The following is a 20,331-nucleotide window of genomic DNA, read 5'->3' on the forward strand; positions in this document are numbered from 1 at the left end:
GTGCTATTTTCAGCAACATACATGCTTATAGGCCCAAAAGTATTTCTCTTTACTGACAACAAAAAGAGAACTTTGCCAGAATAGCAGACCAGAATCATATTTTATGCTCTTACTCCCATTATTTTGAAATCTAGCTTTATAATAAGTTTCCATTTTGAGGATCTATCATAACTGTAATAATTTCCATCTGTCATGTCTACAGAGTTCATGCTGTTTCCTAGAATAACAGTGCTTAGAATTAAGAAATGTGGCTTGTTAGATTTAAAGAATACGCTACCATTTAGAGCAGGGTTCTTGAAACTTGGCCCTTTTATGATTTGTGGACTTCAACCCCCCAGAATTCCTCAGCCAGCATGCCTGGCTGAGGAATTCTGGGAGTTGAAGTCTATAAGTCATAAAAGGGCCAAGTTTCAAGACCTCTGATTTAGAGAAATACGTAATTTTTTGAAGGATTATAATATATAGGATGAAAAATATTTAATGATAAAACATATAGTGTGTTAAAAACCAAGTTACATCATGGAATTTTATTATAACTTAATATCTTATCAATTCAATTGATTTGTATTTCTACCCTCTTCCTTTTGAAAATAGAAGTTTGTTTGCCTTTTAAGCAGCCAGCCTTTTTATTTGTCAAATTGAAGCTCTCCTTCCTTGGTTCAGTTAGGAAACTGATGAAAGAAACCATGCTAAGTCTTTCATGGCACTGTCACTGATACAGGCTAATGTAAAGTGTTTATATTGACCATTTTTTGTGATACATTAAAATGACCAAATGGGATCATTTAGAGTACAAATAAGTATATTCTTCATTATACAAAATACAACTTCACAAAGTGAGGATGTACATGAATATTTATGCTGTTTTAAAATCTATTCTAGGTGAAGCAACATGCTTGATTATTAGCTGTTTAATTTTAGACGATGAATTGTAGTTGATTTTAAAGTTGCCAGTCACTCTCAAGGATGCTCCATCAATATTGTCTCAACTTCATTGTATTGTATTATTATCTATCTAATAATATTTTGATGCTATTGTTGGTGATGAATTGTATTTGTATAGCACAGCTTTTGTATTTGTCATTATATCTAACTAAAATGTTTTAAAAATTATATAAATAGCCAACAGGCTGCTCCCTGCTGCTGATGCTACTAGCTTGATAATGAAACAACATAAAAAAAGTTCAGAGCACACAATTCAGCTCTGAGCTATAGGTCACATATTATTATTACATATTATTAAATTATTACAATATAGTTATTATTTACACAGCCATATTGTAGTTGAAAAAGATAATGCAGCAAAGTCTGAAAGTAAAATTTCAAGGACTATGTTGTCTTTCTAAAATCTGAATAACAACTGTTTTCTTAAGCTGTGGACTACATGATCATTAGGAGAACCACCAGTCTAAACATCTGTTGTGGGTCATACTTTTGTTCTGATTTTTCAAATAATATTGTTTGGAAGTAAACTGGTGGTTGCTTAGGTGAGAGTCACCCTATTATCATGGACATATAAGTTTCTGTTTAATTCAAATTAGTTGTGGCTGACTTCCCTTGAAAAGTCAAGGGATTTGTACAAATGGCCCACCTCAGAGTTTCAATGGATTCTGAACTGCCACTGCCTTGAACATGAGCTTGTACAGTTTTCAGTCAAACTCATGTTTTCTTCCAGTAGTGCTGAGTACTAAAGCAACAGAGCTTCCTTTGTTGCTTTCATCTCCTAAATTCTTCAATGATAATGGGACTCTGCCCACTCTTCATTACAGTGGGCAGAGTCTCAATTGAGCTGCCTATGAAACCTTTCAAGATCCCTCTGAAAACTGACTAGAACTATTAGGAACCTGGTATGAATCTAATAGGGCCTTCCCTAATGTATAGGAGTTTGTATCACAGAGTTCCATAGCAATCAGAGAGTAGTCTACTCATGGCAAGAGGAAAAGTTTAATGCCCACCACTTTCAGATACCATTATATCATATTTATTCTGTCCAAACTATTGCAATTAAATAAATGATAGTCTCTTCTAAAGTTAGATTTTGATGTAAATGTTACTCCCTTCCATACATATATTTTTAAAGTCACTTTTCAAAATCACAGGGAGCTTTTATCTTTGCAACATTTAAAGTCAGAAAAAAGACAACATGTACATGAAGTAAGTTGAAAACTGAACCATCTGCTATGAGCAGATGTAAAGTTTTGTGTAAAAAAATTAAAACTTCGCTTCTTTGATTATGAAAGTAAACAAGAAATATCACCTGGGATGTTATTGCTAATGCTATTCGAAATCTATTGTTGTATAATGATTTTGGTGCTTTTGTTCATGGAGCAAAACACTGTTCTGCAGAGGTCAGAATTTAAAAACAAAACACCACAACAATTATGCTCTAAGGAAAAATAATTGATTAGGTAGATGGATGTTAGCATCCTGATGGTTTTTCCATGATGTTGAATATGTGGTTGCCCAAAGGCCAGTTGAGGATTAGACATTGATTTTCTATTTTCATTTCAAAATATTGTAAGTTAACATTACTTCTCTATGCTATTCCAGCTGATAAAGGGGACAGAGGAAAATAGTTGTAAGGATTAGATAAGTATGCAGTTTTAGGATATGTAGTGCAGACATTGGATGAATGAAGATGTAACCCAAGAAATGACAGTATTGAAGCAGAAATAAAATCCATTGGAACTGTGCAAGAAAAAATAATAATCAAGTTGTTGGCTTGCTGTTTAGGCTATGTCATTGTTGTGACCTGGAATTTAAAGAAAATGCCTTGATGAATCAGATTATGAATTCAACCCATCAATTATGTTCCTGTGAGTATACTTTTGTTTATTACAGCATTACTTCAACATAAGGAAAAATATCAGAACTGGCTAGTTTAGTTTTGACCAGACCAGTTAGCATGTAAGGTAGAGGAAAATTTATTTGAATGTTTTAAACCCTTGGTATGCACTTTATCTATTAGCTTGAAATTTATTTGAGACAATTTTCCATCTATTGATGTATATATTTTAGTGTTACCCATTATTAAAGTAGTGTAAAACCTGTCCTCATTAATATTCTTTTGGTACAGTAATATTTAATTGTCCATCATAATGCTGAGAAAAGGCATTCAGATAAGACAATGCCCCCTCTCAGCATTTTGTAAGATGCTACAAACCAATAGTGAGGAAATAGTCTCAAACTGACAGACAATAAATTTGAATGTTTGAGAAAAAACTATCTGCCTCAATGGTAGCACAGTCTTCCTGTACACACTAAAGCAGTGTTTCTTAAACTTGGCAAATTTGTATGCATTTCAACTTTTAGAATTATCCGATGAGCCATGTTGGCTGGTTCATTCTCATAGTTGAAATTCACAGATCTTAAAATTGCTGTATTTGAGAAACATTGTGCTAAAAGTGTGGTATCCACATAAGACAAAGATAAAAAATTGTGATGAACATGACACATTTTTCAAGGCTTTAGGTCAGTATAAAATATATTTCTTAGAAGACATGCAGATCATGCAGTCATCAAGAGCAGAAAGGAAATAGAAATCTTCAGCTGTGCTAGGACTTCAGTTTCTAGAATTCCCATCCAGCCTGGCTAAAACTGGAAATATTAATTTGATGAAAGTTGTTGGAGAAAAAGAAACTTCAAAGAAGATAATTACTTTTAAGGAAATTTACTTTTAATTTTTTTTAAAATACATGTTTTGAAAAATTAATATTGGCTAACTCTAGCTTAAATAAGTCTTGAATTAAAGATGACTTTTATAGAAAAATGTGCAAGAATGGTGGCAACCAACTTTATGCATATGATCAAATGTGACCAAAAATTAGTTTACAGGGTCATAGAACAAAATTTTTGCTATAATCCAGATTGCCTATATGTATCAGGGTTTTTTGTGTGTGTGTCAATTGGAATTGAATATAAAGTTGAATCATTTCCAGTGGAGATGCGATATTAACCTTAGAATACAGTTCCTTCCTTCCTTACCATTTATCAATATATGCTCCATTTTATTGGTAGACATCTTCAAATTACTTCTTACCTATTCACAGCAACCAAGATAATAACATATAATAACAGGCAGGGTTGATAAACTTGGAAAAGACTGTCAGTTTTAGGGCATTCAACAAAAGCAACTGGAGGAAAAAACATTAGGTTAGGTTAGATTTGGTTTCATAAAACAAACCTGTGCAGTTCATACATTTTCATTACCTACTGTACATTTAAGTTAAGAAATCATGCATCCTATTATAGAAAGTATTGGAAAGTTTTAAAAAGTGGGATAAAAGGAAGTGATACAAACAGTAAAAGGATCAATAATTTTTAGAAAGAATGAATGATATACTAAACAAGAAGAAACAGAAATATTTTGTTGTGCATGTTAAAATATCTATAGATATATGAGATACATTGCTGAGAAAATTATTGTATCAAAAAGTTATGCATGCAATGAATCAGGTGTAGTTTTGATGCTTTTATAACTTTTATTACCACAATCAAATCTAAATAAAAGATTGAGGCTAAGAATAGAAACTCTATCAAGGAAGGTTCATTTAAGTTGCTTATTTATTTTCTATTATTTATTATATTTATATTCCACCTTTATTATTTTCATGAATAACACAAAGCAATGAACATTCATAATATCCTTTATTCTTCTATTTTCCCTGCAATAATAACCCTTTACGTGGGTTTGGCTGAGAGAAAGTGACTCCCTTAAGGTCACTGAACTGGTTTTCATGTTGAAGGCAGGACTTGAAGTCACACTCCTGGTTTCTAGGCTAACTTTAAAAAAAGCATAGGGAATAGAACTCTAGTCCTCCCCCCCCCATTATTGGTTTTATTGGAAAAAATGAATTTCCAGGGTAATGTGATATAAAAAACCCGTTATTTTTGTTCTTCATCAGAGCCACCATGATAAATATACTCTTGCATTTCAGTTTAATAACCCCTAAAATATTTTTGTTAGTACATTCCTTTATCTATTTAATCTACTTTTGATATATACTGACATCAGAAACAGGGTGATGCTGGATTCTTTTTTAAAAAATATGTTTTATTATTTTTTTTATATAATCACCTTAATATTTGGTAAACATTGTGTTGTCTGGGTTTATATTTAAAAAATAATCACTAACAATTAGTTTCTATAATTCTATAGTCCACATAATAGCTTTGCTTGATGTTCTTCCAAAAATGTTCTCTTTTGCCAACCTTGAATTAATACAATTCTTATTATTTGGATAAATAACAATTAAATATAGACATTTTTCTAATATTTCTGCAAATAATAACCACATTGATATAAAGCTTCTTTTCTAATTGTTTATCTTGATTGCCTTATTATAGATCCTGTTTAAAATTCTTATTTAAATTTGTTTTCCCCATAATATTCAAAAGATTCTTACTGGTTAAGATTTTCATTACACTTAAGTATTTAAGTCTTTTTCCTTATACAGGCCATCCCAACACTTTACATTTCTCATACCTTAAAAAAAAGAAGAAAAGAAAAGAAATAAGAAGATAGTGTACTAATTAAAATACGTATCTCTTTTCGACTAATGTACATTTATATCCAGAATTTTTATTTTCTTTTTAACCATATTCAATCATATGTTTAATCTTTAAGTGTTCCATTTAATAAATCTATTTTTTTAGATCTAATCAAAACATTTTTATCCATTCAAAGTTTTCTCAAGATCAATTTCACTTAAGTATCTAAAACATTTCCATTATATAAACCATCCCAACATTTTTATATTTCTCATGTCAAAAAACAAAACACAAAGGAAAAAAGAAAGAAAAAATATTATATTACTTGAGGGGTTCATTTTTAAACTAAAATTCATTTATATCCAAAATTTTTCTATTTCTTTAACCATATTCAAACAGATGTTTAATTTTCAAATATTTCCTATGATAGATCCCATCATCTAATTTCTTGATTCTCACTTTAGCCTTTTTTTTTTTACCAGACATCTTTCCTGATCAATATGTTTCGCTGAATCAAAGAGTCTTCCCATAGTCTTGTGGATGTTGTTGTATGTCCAAAAGGCAAATCAGGTAAGATGTTTTTATAGGACGGTTTCCCCCCTTCATATTCATTGATTTTTTTCCTTTTTCTTTCTGTCTTAATTTTTCTTATCATTTTTTGACTCTTAAGTTCTTGTAGTTCTCCTGATAGCTCTGTAATACATTTTGTCAAATCTTTTTTCTTATCCTCAGACTTATTTTGTGATCTTAGAGTATAAGTTATCTTTTCTGTGTCCATTATTTCCTGTAAGTTTTTTTTCCACCTGGGTTGAGTTATATTTCCTTCTGTTGTTAGGTTCCATCTTTAAATCTCTCTTCCCTGTTTCATCAGTTTTCTGTTTTTTCTGCCCACTCTCTATTTTTATTTTCTGAGAGTTTTTTTGTTGTAAAATTAAATTGGAGATACATTCATTTATATTTTCAAAGTTATTTTTAATTTCCTCATGATTTGAGATCATTGTTGTTTGAATTAGTTGCAACATAGCATATATCTCCTCCTGGAAAGTATTTGTTTTTTCTTGGTATGTTCTTTTTGCAGATCTCTGATTTTCCATGATAGCCAAAAATCAGGGTTTTCCTTTCTCTGCAGACAGCTTCAAAGTCACAGTTGAATAAGTATTTGTAATCCACAAAGGTAATTTTTTTTTCTTCTAAAGTTTATAATTCTTGTTTTGTAGGTAGCCCAAGATGTTTTCTTTTTTTGTCATAGCTGTTCTCTGTTATTAAGACATTGAAGGTAAAAAAAAAAAAAAAAAAAAAAAACTTATCTTTTCCTGGGCTTTGCCAGTTCCTGTACTGAAGCAACTACTATATTTTCATCCACCACTAGATGTCAGCAGTAGTTTGTTTTTCAGTTTTCAAAATAAATAATTGTTTTCTTCTATTTTCATGATTTAAAAGGGAAATCTTAACACATTCCACCAATTTCAAACTTACCCATATTAGGTCTTATATTCGTTTAATTTCAGTATATTTCTGTCGCCATGTAAAGGTTTAATTTGCCGCTTCCATTCTGTAGAAGGGTAGGGCAAAGATCCCCCTCCTTCTCACTTTTGGAGGCTTTTTGCTTCTTGGTTTTTCCCCCCCCAGGAAATCAATTATCAGGTAGAAGAGAGAAAAATCACTGTTCTTACCTAGTTCCAAGCACGTTGTTTACAGTCAGCTTAAAATAGTGCTTTTGGGCTTCAGCTGCTTGTAGCTTGGGCTAGACTCTGAAGTTAAACTAGCCTTTCTCCTGCTGGTTTCTAGAAGGCTTTTCCTAGACCGATTGGATCGACCACCATCTCTCCATACTCGGTGGAACTTCACTCCTTCTTTATCACCTCTACAGGGCTTCTTCAGGCCCATTTAGGGTCCCCTAACAGGCAGAAATCAACCATAGGGTGCCGAGCCCCGCGATCCCTCGGCTGCTGCACTACTGCGCAAAACCGGAAGCTGTTTTAGGGTAATGCTGGATTCTGTTCATTGCTTTTTAAAAGTGTGTTTCATAATTATTGCCACATGTTGTATAATTTTAGTATTTGCAGTATAAATAATGGTAAAGTGAATCTACCAAATATTTCCTCCATATTTTTAAATTCCTGAACACTGTGTTCTTTAACTCAGCATCTTAGAGAATTTTGCAAAGGTGTTTTGAGGAACAGAAAGAGCAATTTTTTGTTTAGTAATAAATAATCTACATTCTATAAATTAAGAAGTAGATAATATTTACAATGACATTGATAAAGTAGATTAATTTTGTTTATAAAATTGTTTCTAACCATTTTAGGTTAATATAATTTGCTTTAGATTTTATCTACAAATATTGTATATGTATCCTGATTAAAACTGAGTGACTTCTCTATGGGTCAAAACTGAAACAGACAGAAAGAATATGCTTCCACATTTGTAGCAATCAGAATTTAGAATAGTGGTACTATGCTCAGTTATATTAGTAAAAGAAGCTTGTGTTTTCATATAGCCTAATGAAGAATGAAAGGAGAGGAAGAAAACATGCAGGTTGCAGTTTTAGTCCAATCAGATGCAAAGTTCAATTTATGTTAATAGATGGTGCTGTTAAAATTATTTACATACTGAACAGTTTTCTGATTTCACTATTTTAGATAGCATTAGTATAATATGCACTGTAATAAATTTCTTCTGAAGTGATATTAAGCCTTCTGTTGTTTAATTTTGGTAACAATGTATGCAATTTGTGAATCTTGCATTTCTCTCCACTGAATTAGCATTCATAGTCCAAACACTTACAGAGTTAATATAGAATTTTATTGTACTAAGCACATTGTGTCATTTATTGATATCGCATGTTATGGGTTTTGCTTGGCCTTGATTTTATTCTTCTACTTGTTTAATAAGGAGTTTAATAATGATGTGAAATTAATAATTGAGATGGTAGTGAGAAGCACATTTTTATAATCAAAGCTAGTGTCTCAGCATGCATTGTAGGGGTATAAAATGCAGATCTTGAAACCAGGCCAGTGTGCTCCTGGAATCCAATCCATAGGGAAGGATCCAGGGGGCCGCATTTGCAAACGCTCCTCTCTTCTATTCTTTTTCTTTTCTCTTTTATTCTGTTTATATTATTCTCCAATAAACCTTTGTTTTGTTAAAAAAAAAGCTAGTTTCTCAGTTGCTATATTTCTTCAGTTAGTCATTTGGGGCCACAGTTATCCACACGTTGGTTAAATACCATCTTGCTTGCTTTTGCTCTGTGTTAGAAAAGCAAATTGAAAGTTGCAGTTGGTGTAAAATGTAGCAGTTGGGCAAGTTTAACATAAGAGGCTGAATAGAAAGCTTAACTAGTAAAAACTAGTTGCCAGTTGCTTTTAAGGTAACAATTAAAGAGGCCAAATGATTTAGGATCATCTTTCATGATAAGACCCTTTTTTATCATCAAGATCTGCAAGAAAAGCCATTCTAAACTGCAAATTGACACAGGCTTGTTTATCTGCCACAAGAGAAAAATTTCTTCTGCATTGTAATGTATTCCTTTAGGAATTCCAAAGATGCTTTTTCATGAGGCAACTGGATTTTCTTGGTTTTCTTTGAACCCGTTTTGCTTCTCATCCAAGAAGCTTCTTGAGCTTGTTGGATGAGAAGTGAAATGTCTTCAAAGAAAAACAAAGTCCAATTGCCTCGTGAAAAAGCATCTTTGGGAAATTATGATGTGGATGACTGAGAATCTAGAAGAATGGGGAAAATGCAACTTTGTCCAGAACCAGAGATGACAAAAACTTGGATCCTGAGGCTCCATACACCCAAAGCCACTCAGTTCTCCTCTGAATCATTCAGGTGTTCATTGGCAAACTTCAGATGGCTCTGTATGTGAGCTTTCTTGAGCAGGGGGACCTTGTGGCACTGCAGGATTTCAGTCCTTCACAGCATAGTGTATTACCAATTGTTTTCTTGGTGATTATGGTCCCAGCTGCCTTGAGATCATTGACAAGATCCTCCCGTGTAGTTCTGGGTTGATTCCTCACCGTTCTAATGATCATTGAAATTCCACAAGGTGAGATCTTGCATGGAGACCCAGACCGAGGGAGATTGACAGTTATTTTGTGATTCTTTCATTTGTGAATAATCGCACCAACTGTTGTCACCTTCTCACCAAGTGTCAACGCTGCTAACATTGAATGTTCTTGCTTTGACAACAGATGGAAATGTAGCCATCTTTTCTCTTTCACTTTTAGAGTTAGTTGATGCTGGGAGGGGGGATGTGGATGAGAGTCCAGTTAGTCATAACAATAATAACTTAGGCATGGGAATCCAAGGTTATTGCGCCCAGAGTTGATAAAGATTTGGCGGGCTGGAGAGCTGGGGAGAAAGCCCGTGCTTCAAGCTATTTGGGGAAAGTGATTTATGACTGTTAATTGGAGGAGGGAATTGTGCCTTGCTATTTTGTGCCAGGGGAGGGTAATTTAGTTTTTGGATTTAACTATGTAGTGCCGATACTTTGTTTCTCTAATAAAAGATTCTTTAAGGTAAACAATGCATCAAAGTTCTTTTGAAGAGATTCATCTATCGGAACCATGACATTAAGCCAAAAACTCCAATTTTTACCTAACTATCTTGGGGTCCCAAGCCCCATTTGCTGTCCCTGGAATTGAGGGATAGACCGACAAAGATTCGGGGAAGATCTCAGCATGGAGAAGGAAGGAATGCCTGAAACCAGCACCCTGGCAGTGGCTGCTACCCCAGAGGGGGGAGCGCAAGCCTGCGCACTGGTGAAGAAAGAACTTTTTCAGGCCTCTCAGTTGGGGGCAAAACCCAAGTCATGAGGACAGCTGATCTGGTTGTTGGAATGGACTCTACCCAGTAGTGACTCCAGACACCTCGAGATGGCCTTGCCACAATCAAATGCTTCAAAGGCAGACGAGGTTGAGCTGCCAAGAGGAGATTCCCGCATGTCACATTCTCCAGACCACCAAATTGTCTACCACTGAGGACTCGGGTGAGTCGAAGTACCTATCCACAGCCTGTAGTCAATCAGTGGAGAAGCTGGTGGAAAGAGTTGATGAGTTGGAGATGAAAAGTGGAGAACAACCTTTCCATTCCCCATACACAAGTGATCATAATGCTTGGCGAGGCAGCCACCAACTCCTATCAAGGGGAACCCCCAGCCCCACCTGTGCAGATCAGGCAGCCTCCCAGTCCTCAGCAACAACCACCTCCAGGGCTGCAGGAGGGCCTGCAGCAACTGGGGACACCACAACGCCCCGCAGGCCAGCAGCACTGGGGATGGCAGCAGCCCCTGCCCATGCAGCAACCACTGGGAGATGGGAGCAACTAGTGGTGCCACTAAGTAGTCACTGAGACCGGTGGGAGTCATACAGCAATTGGGGATGCCACAGCCACCAGCAGTACAGCAACAGCTGTGGGGGTGGCAACAGCCCAAAGCATGCAACAACCGCTGGGAGGCTTGTAGCAACTGGGGATGCAGCCGCCATGGGGGGGCCCAGCAACAGTTGGGGATGCAATATCCACAGTGGGGAGGCCAGCAACCACTGATGGTGCCTTCGATGGGGACCCGGAGAAACTGATCTTTTTCCTCAACTAGGTGCACTCTCACTTGAACTGCTGTGCCTATTTCTACCTGAACCCAGCCGCTATGGTCGATATAATTGCATCCAGCTTGGAAGGGGAAGGATCTGAATGGCTGAACAGTTTATATAACGAGCAAGAACCCGAGTTGGAGGACCCCCATCTCTTCCTCTTAGGACTGAGAGCGAGGTTCGAGGACCCATCCATTGCCCTCAAAATGGAGGAACCACAAAATAAAACAAGCAGGCAGGCCTGCACTGGAATACGTATGAGAGTTTTGCAAGATAGCTGGCCAAATAGAGAGGTGGTCCGAGCAATCCCTAGTCCATCACATCAAGGAGGGACTAGACGACCACCTCTCCCAGGCCTGTATCTATCAAGCAGTCCCTGATCAACTGCAAGAATGGTACCAGGCAGCAGTAAGATTAGATGTTCAGCTCGTCCACTATAAGAAGCCACTCCCACAAGAAGCTGAGTTGAGGCCAAATCAAGCCAAATGACAGCCACCCCCCCCCGAAAGCCTCCAACCGCTGTGGCTACTGAAAATCCCAAGTCACCTGCTGGCTCAACGATCAAATGTTTCAGATGTGGACAACAGGGACATCGTGCAGCGAGTTGCCCAGTCCCTTACCCTCAGCAGTAGAATAGACCAGGACCACCAGCGAGAAACCTGCCCAGCAGCCGATGAAAGAGAAATCCAACTGTATTGCACAGGAACCGGTTGCCCCAAGTCATGTCCCCCACACAGGAGAGTACCGACACCCAAGCTGGACCTGCCACCGCTCTACCCGCCTACAACAGCAACAATGAAGGAGAGAATGACCCGATGGTGAGTCGACACATCCCACCTTTCTCACTACCTGCCAAACTCATAATCCCTAATATGGGGGCACAGGTAGATTTAAAACTACTAGCTGACTCCAAATGCTCCCGGTGTGTTATTAGCTTGTCGCTTGCCCTGAAAATGGGCATACGAGTAAGGCTGCTCTCCAAACCCATGGGGTTTGAGCAAACCAATGGTTCCCTAATGGGAGGAACTTTAGTCACGCAATTGACTGAACCCCTATGCTTAGAAATAGGTGAGCACTGGGAGTTTGTTCATTTCATGGTGGCTCCGAAAATGACTGAGGCTGTGATCCTAGGACTAGTCTGGTTGGACAAATGGAAGCCGTTTGAGAAGGTAATAAGGACTGTGAGGTTACCCATAGGACCCAAGCCCCCCCTTAACTTGATGGACGTTACAGGAGACTTTAGCTCAACCAATGATCTAGTGCACATGGCTGCCTTGTCTCAACCAGGCGAGCCACTCATCCCCAGTGAATACTGGGACCTAGTGGAGATGTTTAATGAGAAAAAATGCGACACCCTACCTCCCCACTGACCCAATGATTGCTGTATCGAACTGTTACTGGGAGCCAAACTCCCACGACTGAGAATGTATGCTATGTCCCCCCTTGAAATGGAGGAGATGCAGCGATATGTGGACAAAAACCTAGCAAGGGGATTCATTGAACAGGCCAAGTCTGCTGTGGGAGCCTCGGTGTTGTTTAAAGAAAAAAAAGATGGGTTGCTTCGTCTCTGCATGGATTGTGAGGGTTTGAACATGGTGATTGTGGAAAATAAATACCTCCTCCCTTTCCTGAAGAACTTACTAAGCCACCTGGCAAAGGGGAGTGTCTTCACTAAGTTAGACCTGAGAGAGACATATTACCAGGTGAAGATAAAGGAGAGAGATGAGTGGAAGACTGCTTTTAACTGTCCCTTGGGGAGCTATCAATTTAAAGTCATGCCATTTGGACTACAGGGGCCCTCAGCTGTCTTCATGCAGCTGATTAATCAGGTCCTATATGACCATTTATACAAAGGGGTTCTGGTGTATCTTGATGACATCCTGATATACAGCATGAATATGACTGACCACATAAAACTAGTGAGAGAAATGTTAAATAAACTATTGAATGGCAAACTTTATTTCAAACTATCAAAGTGTGAGTTTCAGAGACCCGATTAGATTATCTTGGCTACAGAATTTCCAATGAGGGCATTGAAATGGACCCGACCAAGTGAAAGCTGTAATTGAATGGCAGCCCCCAAAGACTTGAAACAGCTCCAGAGCTTTCTAGGATTCTCCAACTTCTACCGTCAATTCAACCCCCCTCCCACTTTGCTGAAATTGCCCTGCCCCTTATGGAATTACTAAAAACAGGCAAAGGGGGAGGAAAGCCGCGTCCGGGCCAACCACTAGCATGGACTATGAACTGTCAAGCCACTTTTGAAAATTTAAAAAGATTATTTGCAGTTGAACTGGTCTTCGTGATTCAAACCATTGCCAACAACGTGGTTATCGGAGCTGTGCTACTGCAAAAGAACCAGAGTGGGACCCTACAACCCTGCGCCTACACCTTGAAAAAATTCATTGACTGTGAGAAGAGATGGGCTGTGTGGGAAAAGGAAGCTTTTGTAATCCACTGGGCTCTATTAAATTGGTGACACTATCTAGGAGGGAGTAAGGTGCTTTTTGAAGTATGGTCTGATCACAAAAACCTAGAAGCACTAAAAACTCCCTGCAAATTGTCCCCGAAACAAGTATGGTGGGTGCAGTACTTTAACCGTTTTAACTTCACCCTAAAGTACATACCGGGAGGAAAAAACTTCTTAGCTGATGCTCTATCCAGACTGCCCCAGTACAAAAGCCAACGTGAAGAGATTAATGAGGAAATTATCTCCAATCCACAAACTGCTTCTCAACTTACGCTGCAGAGTCCCACCTCCAAGAGCCCCTAACCCTGGGACAAAGAAAATAAAACAAGAGCTCTTCACCGACCAATGGTTCAAGACAATCAAGCCTCCCTAACAAGCAGGGATGTTTGGCTTACAAAGGTGGAAAACTATATTTGTCAGAGACCCTCACACTCCGACACAGCCATGACATAAAACAGGCTGGGCACTTTGAATATTTAAAAACACTACACCTCCTCTCCCGTCAACTCTAGTGGCCGGGATTGAAACAGAACATGGAAAACTATGTCTGGAGTTGTGCCAAATGTGCTACCATGAAAAGAATTCCGAGGAAATCCCCTGGGTTATTGCAACTGGTGGCAGACCCTTCCCAACCATGGGAAGAAATTGCTATGGATTTTATAGTAGATCTACCTGAAAGTAGGAGAAATATGGTCATCTGGACTGTGATAGATCTGTTCTCAAAGCAGACTCACTTCATTGCCTGCAAAAGGCTCCCGTCCGCCCAATGACTAACCAAAATGTCCCTGAAACACATCTACAGACTGTATGGTGCACCTAAACAAATAATCTCTGATGGGGGTTCCAGATCACGATGCCTTCAGACGCGTGGGGGGAGGCTTCTCCCTGTCATTTGTTTTCCCTTTGTCGGAAGACCCTGAAAAGGATCGAACATCACCCTGGAGGGGCGACCACCGTTGGGGAGGACCCTCGCAAGATCGCAGAAGGGTGGCAGCCCTTCTTTGATCCGAGGCAGCTCCTCAGGACCGATGAAAAAAAGATCGGCCATTAACATGGCCGATCACCAAGTCGCACCAGCCGAAAGTCCCAATAACAGCTAAGCACATGAAGCAGGAGTGGAGGATTTCAGTGATATCTTTTTTTACCTCTCTTTTTCCCCAATTACTTTCCTGTGAAAGCTCTTTGAAATTCGTTTCCCTGCTCTCAATACAGTGGCATTTGCATACTTGGGATTTTACAGCTTGAAAAGGAAAGAACAATTAACTTCAACAACCAAATAATTGCATCTTTGTTTTGTGGATACCTTGGGGCCCCAAAACTTTTTATTATAGAGACTTAACATCTTTTTAAACTTCTTTAACTATTAACTTTGCAAAATATCGGCTTTTTTGTCTGTTTCAACTGAATAAAAGGCTATTTGGCATTTGGGAAAAGATTTTGTGGTCATCTTGTGGCGAAACCTGGCATGGGAACTGAAACTTTTTTTCAATTGTGTCTGTTGACTACTTTGATTTGTCCTTCATATTATCAAAAAATATAAGATGTAGAAACAGCTGGGTTGTGACAATAATTTTTATAAATTGTGGAGGTGGACAATGGCTGAGTCTCACTAAACATAGCCTCCACTAAAGGACTATCTCTTATCACCATGGAAATGGAGGAACCCTATCCACAACTTAATTATAAATTTATCCTTGAAAAAATCCTTGAAGCTTCTGAGCTAATCACCTTAAGAGTGTAAGCCAAAGATATTTTTACAAAATTACAAATTGAACCTCAGACTCAAACCGATCAACTTATAACCCAAAAAATAACAGAAGAGGAACAATTTAACATCAAAGAAGACTTTATGCAACATGCACAAGTGACTGAGAACTTTGATATTCAATCACTGACTTTAATTACAGCACCTGTAACTCCAAAAGCAACAGGAATTGATCAACAAACACGCTACATTGAGAACTCAGACATTTTACATAACCAAACAACAATTACAACACCGGATATGACTTTCTATTCTACTCAGATGAAATTGCAAGAAGAAGAAGAGGACCAGACTGAATCAACTATAAATACCTTAAACCAAACATGGAGATTTGAATTATTAAGGCAACAACTTAACAACTACAAAGGGGCCAGTTCTTTTGAAAGACTAATAACTGGACGTTCTCCCTTGATTCGAACAACAGGTGTGGGACTGAAGGGAGATACATCCGAGGTGTTAGAGCAGTGGTTCTCAAACTGTGGGTCGTGAGCCTTTTGGGGATTGCACGAGCCTTTCACAGGGGTTGTCTAAGACCATCGGAAAACACATATTTCCGATGGTCTTAGGCAGGGATTGTCAACTGCCTTCTTTACCCCCGCCTGTGGCGGTGCCTCCCTCCCCCCTCGGTTCCACCTCACTTGTTTGTGGAAAATATACTGCTTGGTGGTAGTCTGCACGAACTCTACCAAATTTGCCCTGCAGGGGGCACATGAAGACTGCAGGCACAGAGCAAGGCCACGCCCTCCCCAGAGACTCATTGTGCAACAACTGGATTGACTTCTTCTTGTGCACACAGGTCAGCAAAGGAGAGGCCACCGCAGTACCCAACTCCTGAGCCCGTCAGCTGGCGACCCCCAAACTTGCGCTTGTCAGCCGGGAGGTCTGGTTATGGCCGCCGGTCTCCTTTACCACCCTGCCCGTCCTCGACTCCTCCGCCCGTTCATGTCGAGCCGACCGGGGCTTGACAGGGAGAGAGGCAGGGAAGGAGGAAGGGACTCCTTCTCCTCTCCTAAACTTCAAAGCATGATCAGCTTCCCAAGGGCACCATAATCCTCATGAAAGCAGGGGGGGGGGGAGAAGCAAAGGAGGCGAGAAAGCTCGCGGCAGGCTCGAAGGAGCATCTGTCAGTGGTTGGTGACGAGAAATTCCCCACAAACCCAGGGAAAAGGTGGAGAAAAGGAGCCCCCTTTGGGAGGAAATCACCACCTTCTTCTCCTTGGCTTTGCACTCTTCTGTTCCTCGACAGCTGGGCTGCCAAGCCTCTGCTGGCTGGAACTTCCTTTCCTTTCCTCCCTCTTGGTCTCTTCCTCCTTCCCTCCCTCTCCCATTGTTCCTCCCTCTCTCCCTCCCTCCCTTCCTTCCTTTCCTTCACCTCCCTCTTTGTCCCTCCTTCCTACCCTCTCTCCCCTTGTCCCTTCCTTCCTTCCTTCCTTCCTTCCTTCCTTCCTTCCTTCCTTCCTTTCCTTCACCTCCCTCTTTGTCCCTCCTTCCCTCCCTCTCTTCCCTTGTCCCTTCCGTCCTTCCTTCCTTCCCTCTTGTCCAGGATTGGGGCGAGCCTCTACAGCTGATCTGTACTTCTGCAGAGTAGCCCAGAAGCAGATCAGCTGTAGCAGCTCTCCTTGGCTCCTGCCCAGCAAACTTGCTCGAGATTTGCTAGAACACATGCCGCTTGCTAATTTAGCAGAAGCGCGAATCAGCTGTAGCCCAGCGAAGCTGTAGTCTGGTGAAGCTGAGCAAGTGAGCAGGGCGGAGCTCGCCTCTGCCTGTGCAGAGGCAGGTTTGGCATGTCGCCATGGCCACCGGCAGCCTGTCCCCCTCCCCTTGTCCCTTCCTGGGACAGAGAGGACAGAGGACAGAGAGGAGGAGGAAGGAAGGGACAAAGAGGGAGGGAAGTAAGGGACAATGAGAGAGGGAAGGAAGGAAGGAACAATGGAAGGGAGGGAGGGAAGGAAGGAAGGAAGGGACAAAGAGGGAAGGAAGGAAGGGGAGAGACGGAGGGAAGGAGGAAGAGACTAAGAGGAAGGGGAAGGAAAGAAGGAAGGAAGGCACAATGAGAGAGGGGGAAGGAGGAAGAGACTAAGGAGGTGAAGAAAAGGAAGGAAGGAAGGGACAATGGGAGAGAGGAAGGGAAGGAGGAAGAGACTAAGAAGGAGGTGAAGGAAAGAAGGAAGGGACAATGGAGAGAGGGAGGGAAGGAGGAAGAGACTAAAGGAGGTGAAGGAAAGGAAGGAAAGAAGGAAGGGACAATGGGAAAGAGGGAGGGAAGGAGGAAGAGACTAAGAGGGAGGTGAAGGAAAGGAAGAAAAAAAGGAAAGAAGGGACAAGGGGAGAGAAGGGAGGGAAGGAAGGCAGGCACCCACCCCAGTCCCATTCCAGAGACGCACAGATTCCCTCCCATAGGCACTCTGCAACCTGAGTGATCAGCTGGTCATGCCCCCTGGCCATTGATCACGTGACCCTGGGACACTGTGAACGTCATAAGTATGAATCAGTTGTCAAGCATCCGAATGTAAATCACATGACCCTGGGGATGCTGCAACAGTCATAAGTGTGAAAAATGATCATAATTCTCTTTTTCAGTGCTGTTGTAACTTCAGTCACTAAACGAATTGTTGTAAGTCGAGGACTACCTATACTTTCCCATTTTTTTCCTTTTTTTGGGTCAAGTTTTTGATACCCCCGGCCAGCTGGATGTGGGGTTGGGGGTCACCACAACATGAGGAACTGTATTAAAGGGTCGTAGCATTAGGAAGGTTGAGAACCACTGTTTTAGAGGCACTGGCATGGAAACCTATTTGGCACAAAAGGAAAGCCAGAGTTAGATTTAAAAATGGGATTTAGAAATCCATCTAATGGGTAAAGTAGCTTTTTAGAGATAATGATTCTTTTAATATTTAGGATTTAGATTTATAATGAGAATTAAAATTAACTGCTAGATTATAACTTTAATTGTTATATGGAAATAGATTTGTGATAATGAAAGATTTTTGCTATTAAATGAGGAGTTATTAGAATGAGAATCAGAATATATTTGTCTATAAAGAAGGAATTTTGGAATAAAATGTGTATTTTAGTTATGTTAATTATCTTATAATGAAATGAGGGAAATTAAGGTTATCCGAAGCTTAAACATTGGCTATAAAAGGCTAAATTGGAATATATAAACTGGAATTAAATAAAACCCGAAAACAGGACTTGGATATATATAATTAAAATATTATTGATAAATGTATTGATTGATTGAGCTTTAGTTAGAAATTTATTAACATGAATATAATATAATATTTGTGGGAAATAGTGAGGGAACATTATTGATGTAACTTGAGATATATATGAATGATTTTGTTATTGACTGATTACCCTATCACCACACTGCTTTCTAAGTATCTGGATGTAAAAATTTGAAAAATTAATAAAACTTGTTTAAAAAAAAAAGAATTCCAGGGAAACCCCCTGGGTTTTTGCAACCGGTGGCAGACCCTTCCCAACCATGGGAAGAAATTGCTATGGATTTTATAATAGATCTACCTGAAAGTAGGGGAAATATGGTCATCTGGACTGTGATAGATCTGTTCTCAAAGCAGGCTCACTTCATTGCCTGCAAAGGGCTCCCGTCCACCCAACGACTAACCAAAATGTTCCTGAAACACATCTACAAACTGTATGGTGCACCTAAATGAATAATCTCTGACGGGGGTGCAGTTCACAGCTACGTTTTGGAGGAGTTTTCTTAAACTAATTGGCTCATCTCAAGGACTATCATCGGCTTTTCACCTGTCTACCAATGGGGCAGCTGAATCTGCAAACTCAATGGTGGAGCAGTATCTCCGATGCTATGTGGATTGTCAACAAATGAACTGGACTGACCTCCTCCCTTTCACAGAGGTGGCTTACAATAACTCTGTTCACTGCAGCAGCGGTTTCACGCCTTTTAAAGTGGCCACAGGAAAAGAGTTCAGCCCAATACCCGAATATCCTGAAGCGCCCTCTGCTTCCCAGACTCTTGATCAATGGGAGAGGGGGTGGGAGGAAATTTGGAAAACCATGAAAACTGCTTTGAAAAAGACTTCTGAGACATACAAAAAACAGGCAGATAAAAAAGGGCTCCTCAAAGAATGTTCGAAGTTGGGGAAAAGGTTTATCTGTCAACTAAATATTTACGGCTTAAGTTACCTATTAAGAAGTTAGGACCAAAGTACTTAGGAACCTTCCCCATTGTAAAGATCATTAACCTGGTCACGGTAGAATTAAAATTTCCCAGGCTCTTAGGGAAAGTTCACCCTGTTTTTCCATTGTAGCCTGTTGAAACTTTTCGGGTTTCCACCTTAAGACCTTCCCCTAATCAGGCACCTGGATCCCTCGTGGTAGGACAGACTCACTATGAGGTAAAGCATATTCTTGATTCTAGAATTTTTAAGGGGAAATTGCAGTATTTAGTGCAATGGAAGGGATATTTGTTGTCTGAGACCACCTGGGTGAAATCTAGTGATGTAAAAGCTGACAGACTCATTAATAGGTTCTATAAGAAACACTCTAATAAACCAAGAGGGAACCCCTAACCTGTGTTTTTGTTTACGTTACAGGATTTGTCTTTTTTTTAAGGGGGGGCAGATGTCAACACTGCTAACATCGGATGTTCTTGCTTTGGCAACAGATGGAAATGTAGCTATCTTTTCTCTTTCGTTTTTAGAGTTAGTTGATGCTGGGAGGGGGGATGTGGATGAGAGTTCAGTTAGTCATAATAATAATTCAGCCGTGGGAATTCAAGGTTATTGCACCCAGAGTTGATAAAGATTTGACAGGTTGGAGAGCTGGGGAGAAAGCCCATGCTTCAAGCTAACTGGGGAATGTGATTTATGACTGTTAATTGGAGGAAGGAATTGTGCTTTGCTACTTTGTGCCCAGGGGAGGGGAATTTAGTTTTTGGCTTTAACTCATTAAAATTCAAATCAATTTATAACTTTTTTGAAATGTGTTTTTCTGGATTTTTTTGTTGTTATTCTGTCTCTCACTGT

At 39.5% G+C, this 20,331-nt stretch overlaps 1 protein-coding gene across 2 annotated transcripts in view; it reads left to right on the plus strand.

The window, feature by feature from the left end:
- FRMPD4 (FERM and PDZ domain containing 4) overlaps window positions 1-20,331 on the plus strand; it is a 350,102-nt gene that overhangs the window by 137,192 nt on the left and 192,579 nt on the right. For both annotated transcript variants that reach the window (XM_039364275.1, XM_039364276.1), the window contains exons 2-5: window positions 2,734-2,816; window positions 5,973-6,060; window positions 6,569-6,664; window positions 7,361-7,474. The gene's annotated coding sequence lies outside the window, so the exon portion shown is untranslated. The remainder of the gene's footprint in view (window positions 1-2,733; window positions 2,817-5,972; window positions 6,061-6,568; window positions 6,665-7,360; window positions 7,475-20,331) is intronic.

This window comes from Crotalus tigris, unplaced genomic scaffold (assembly GCF_016545835.1).
Source record: "Crotalus tigris isolate CLP2741 ecotype Arizona unplaced genomic scaffold, ASM1654583v1 scf7180000019707.1183690, whole genome shotgun sequence".
Classification (NCBI taxonomy): domain Eukaryota; kingdom Metazoa; phylum Chordata; class Lepidosauria; order Squamata; family Viperidae; genus Crotalus; species Crotalus tigris.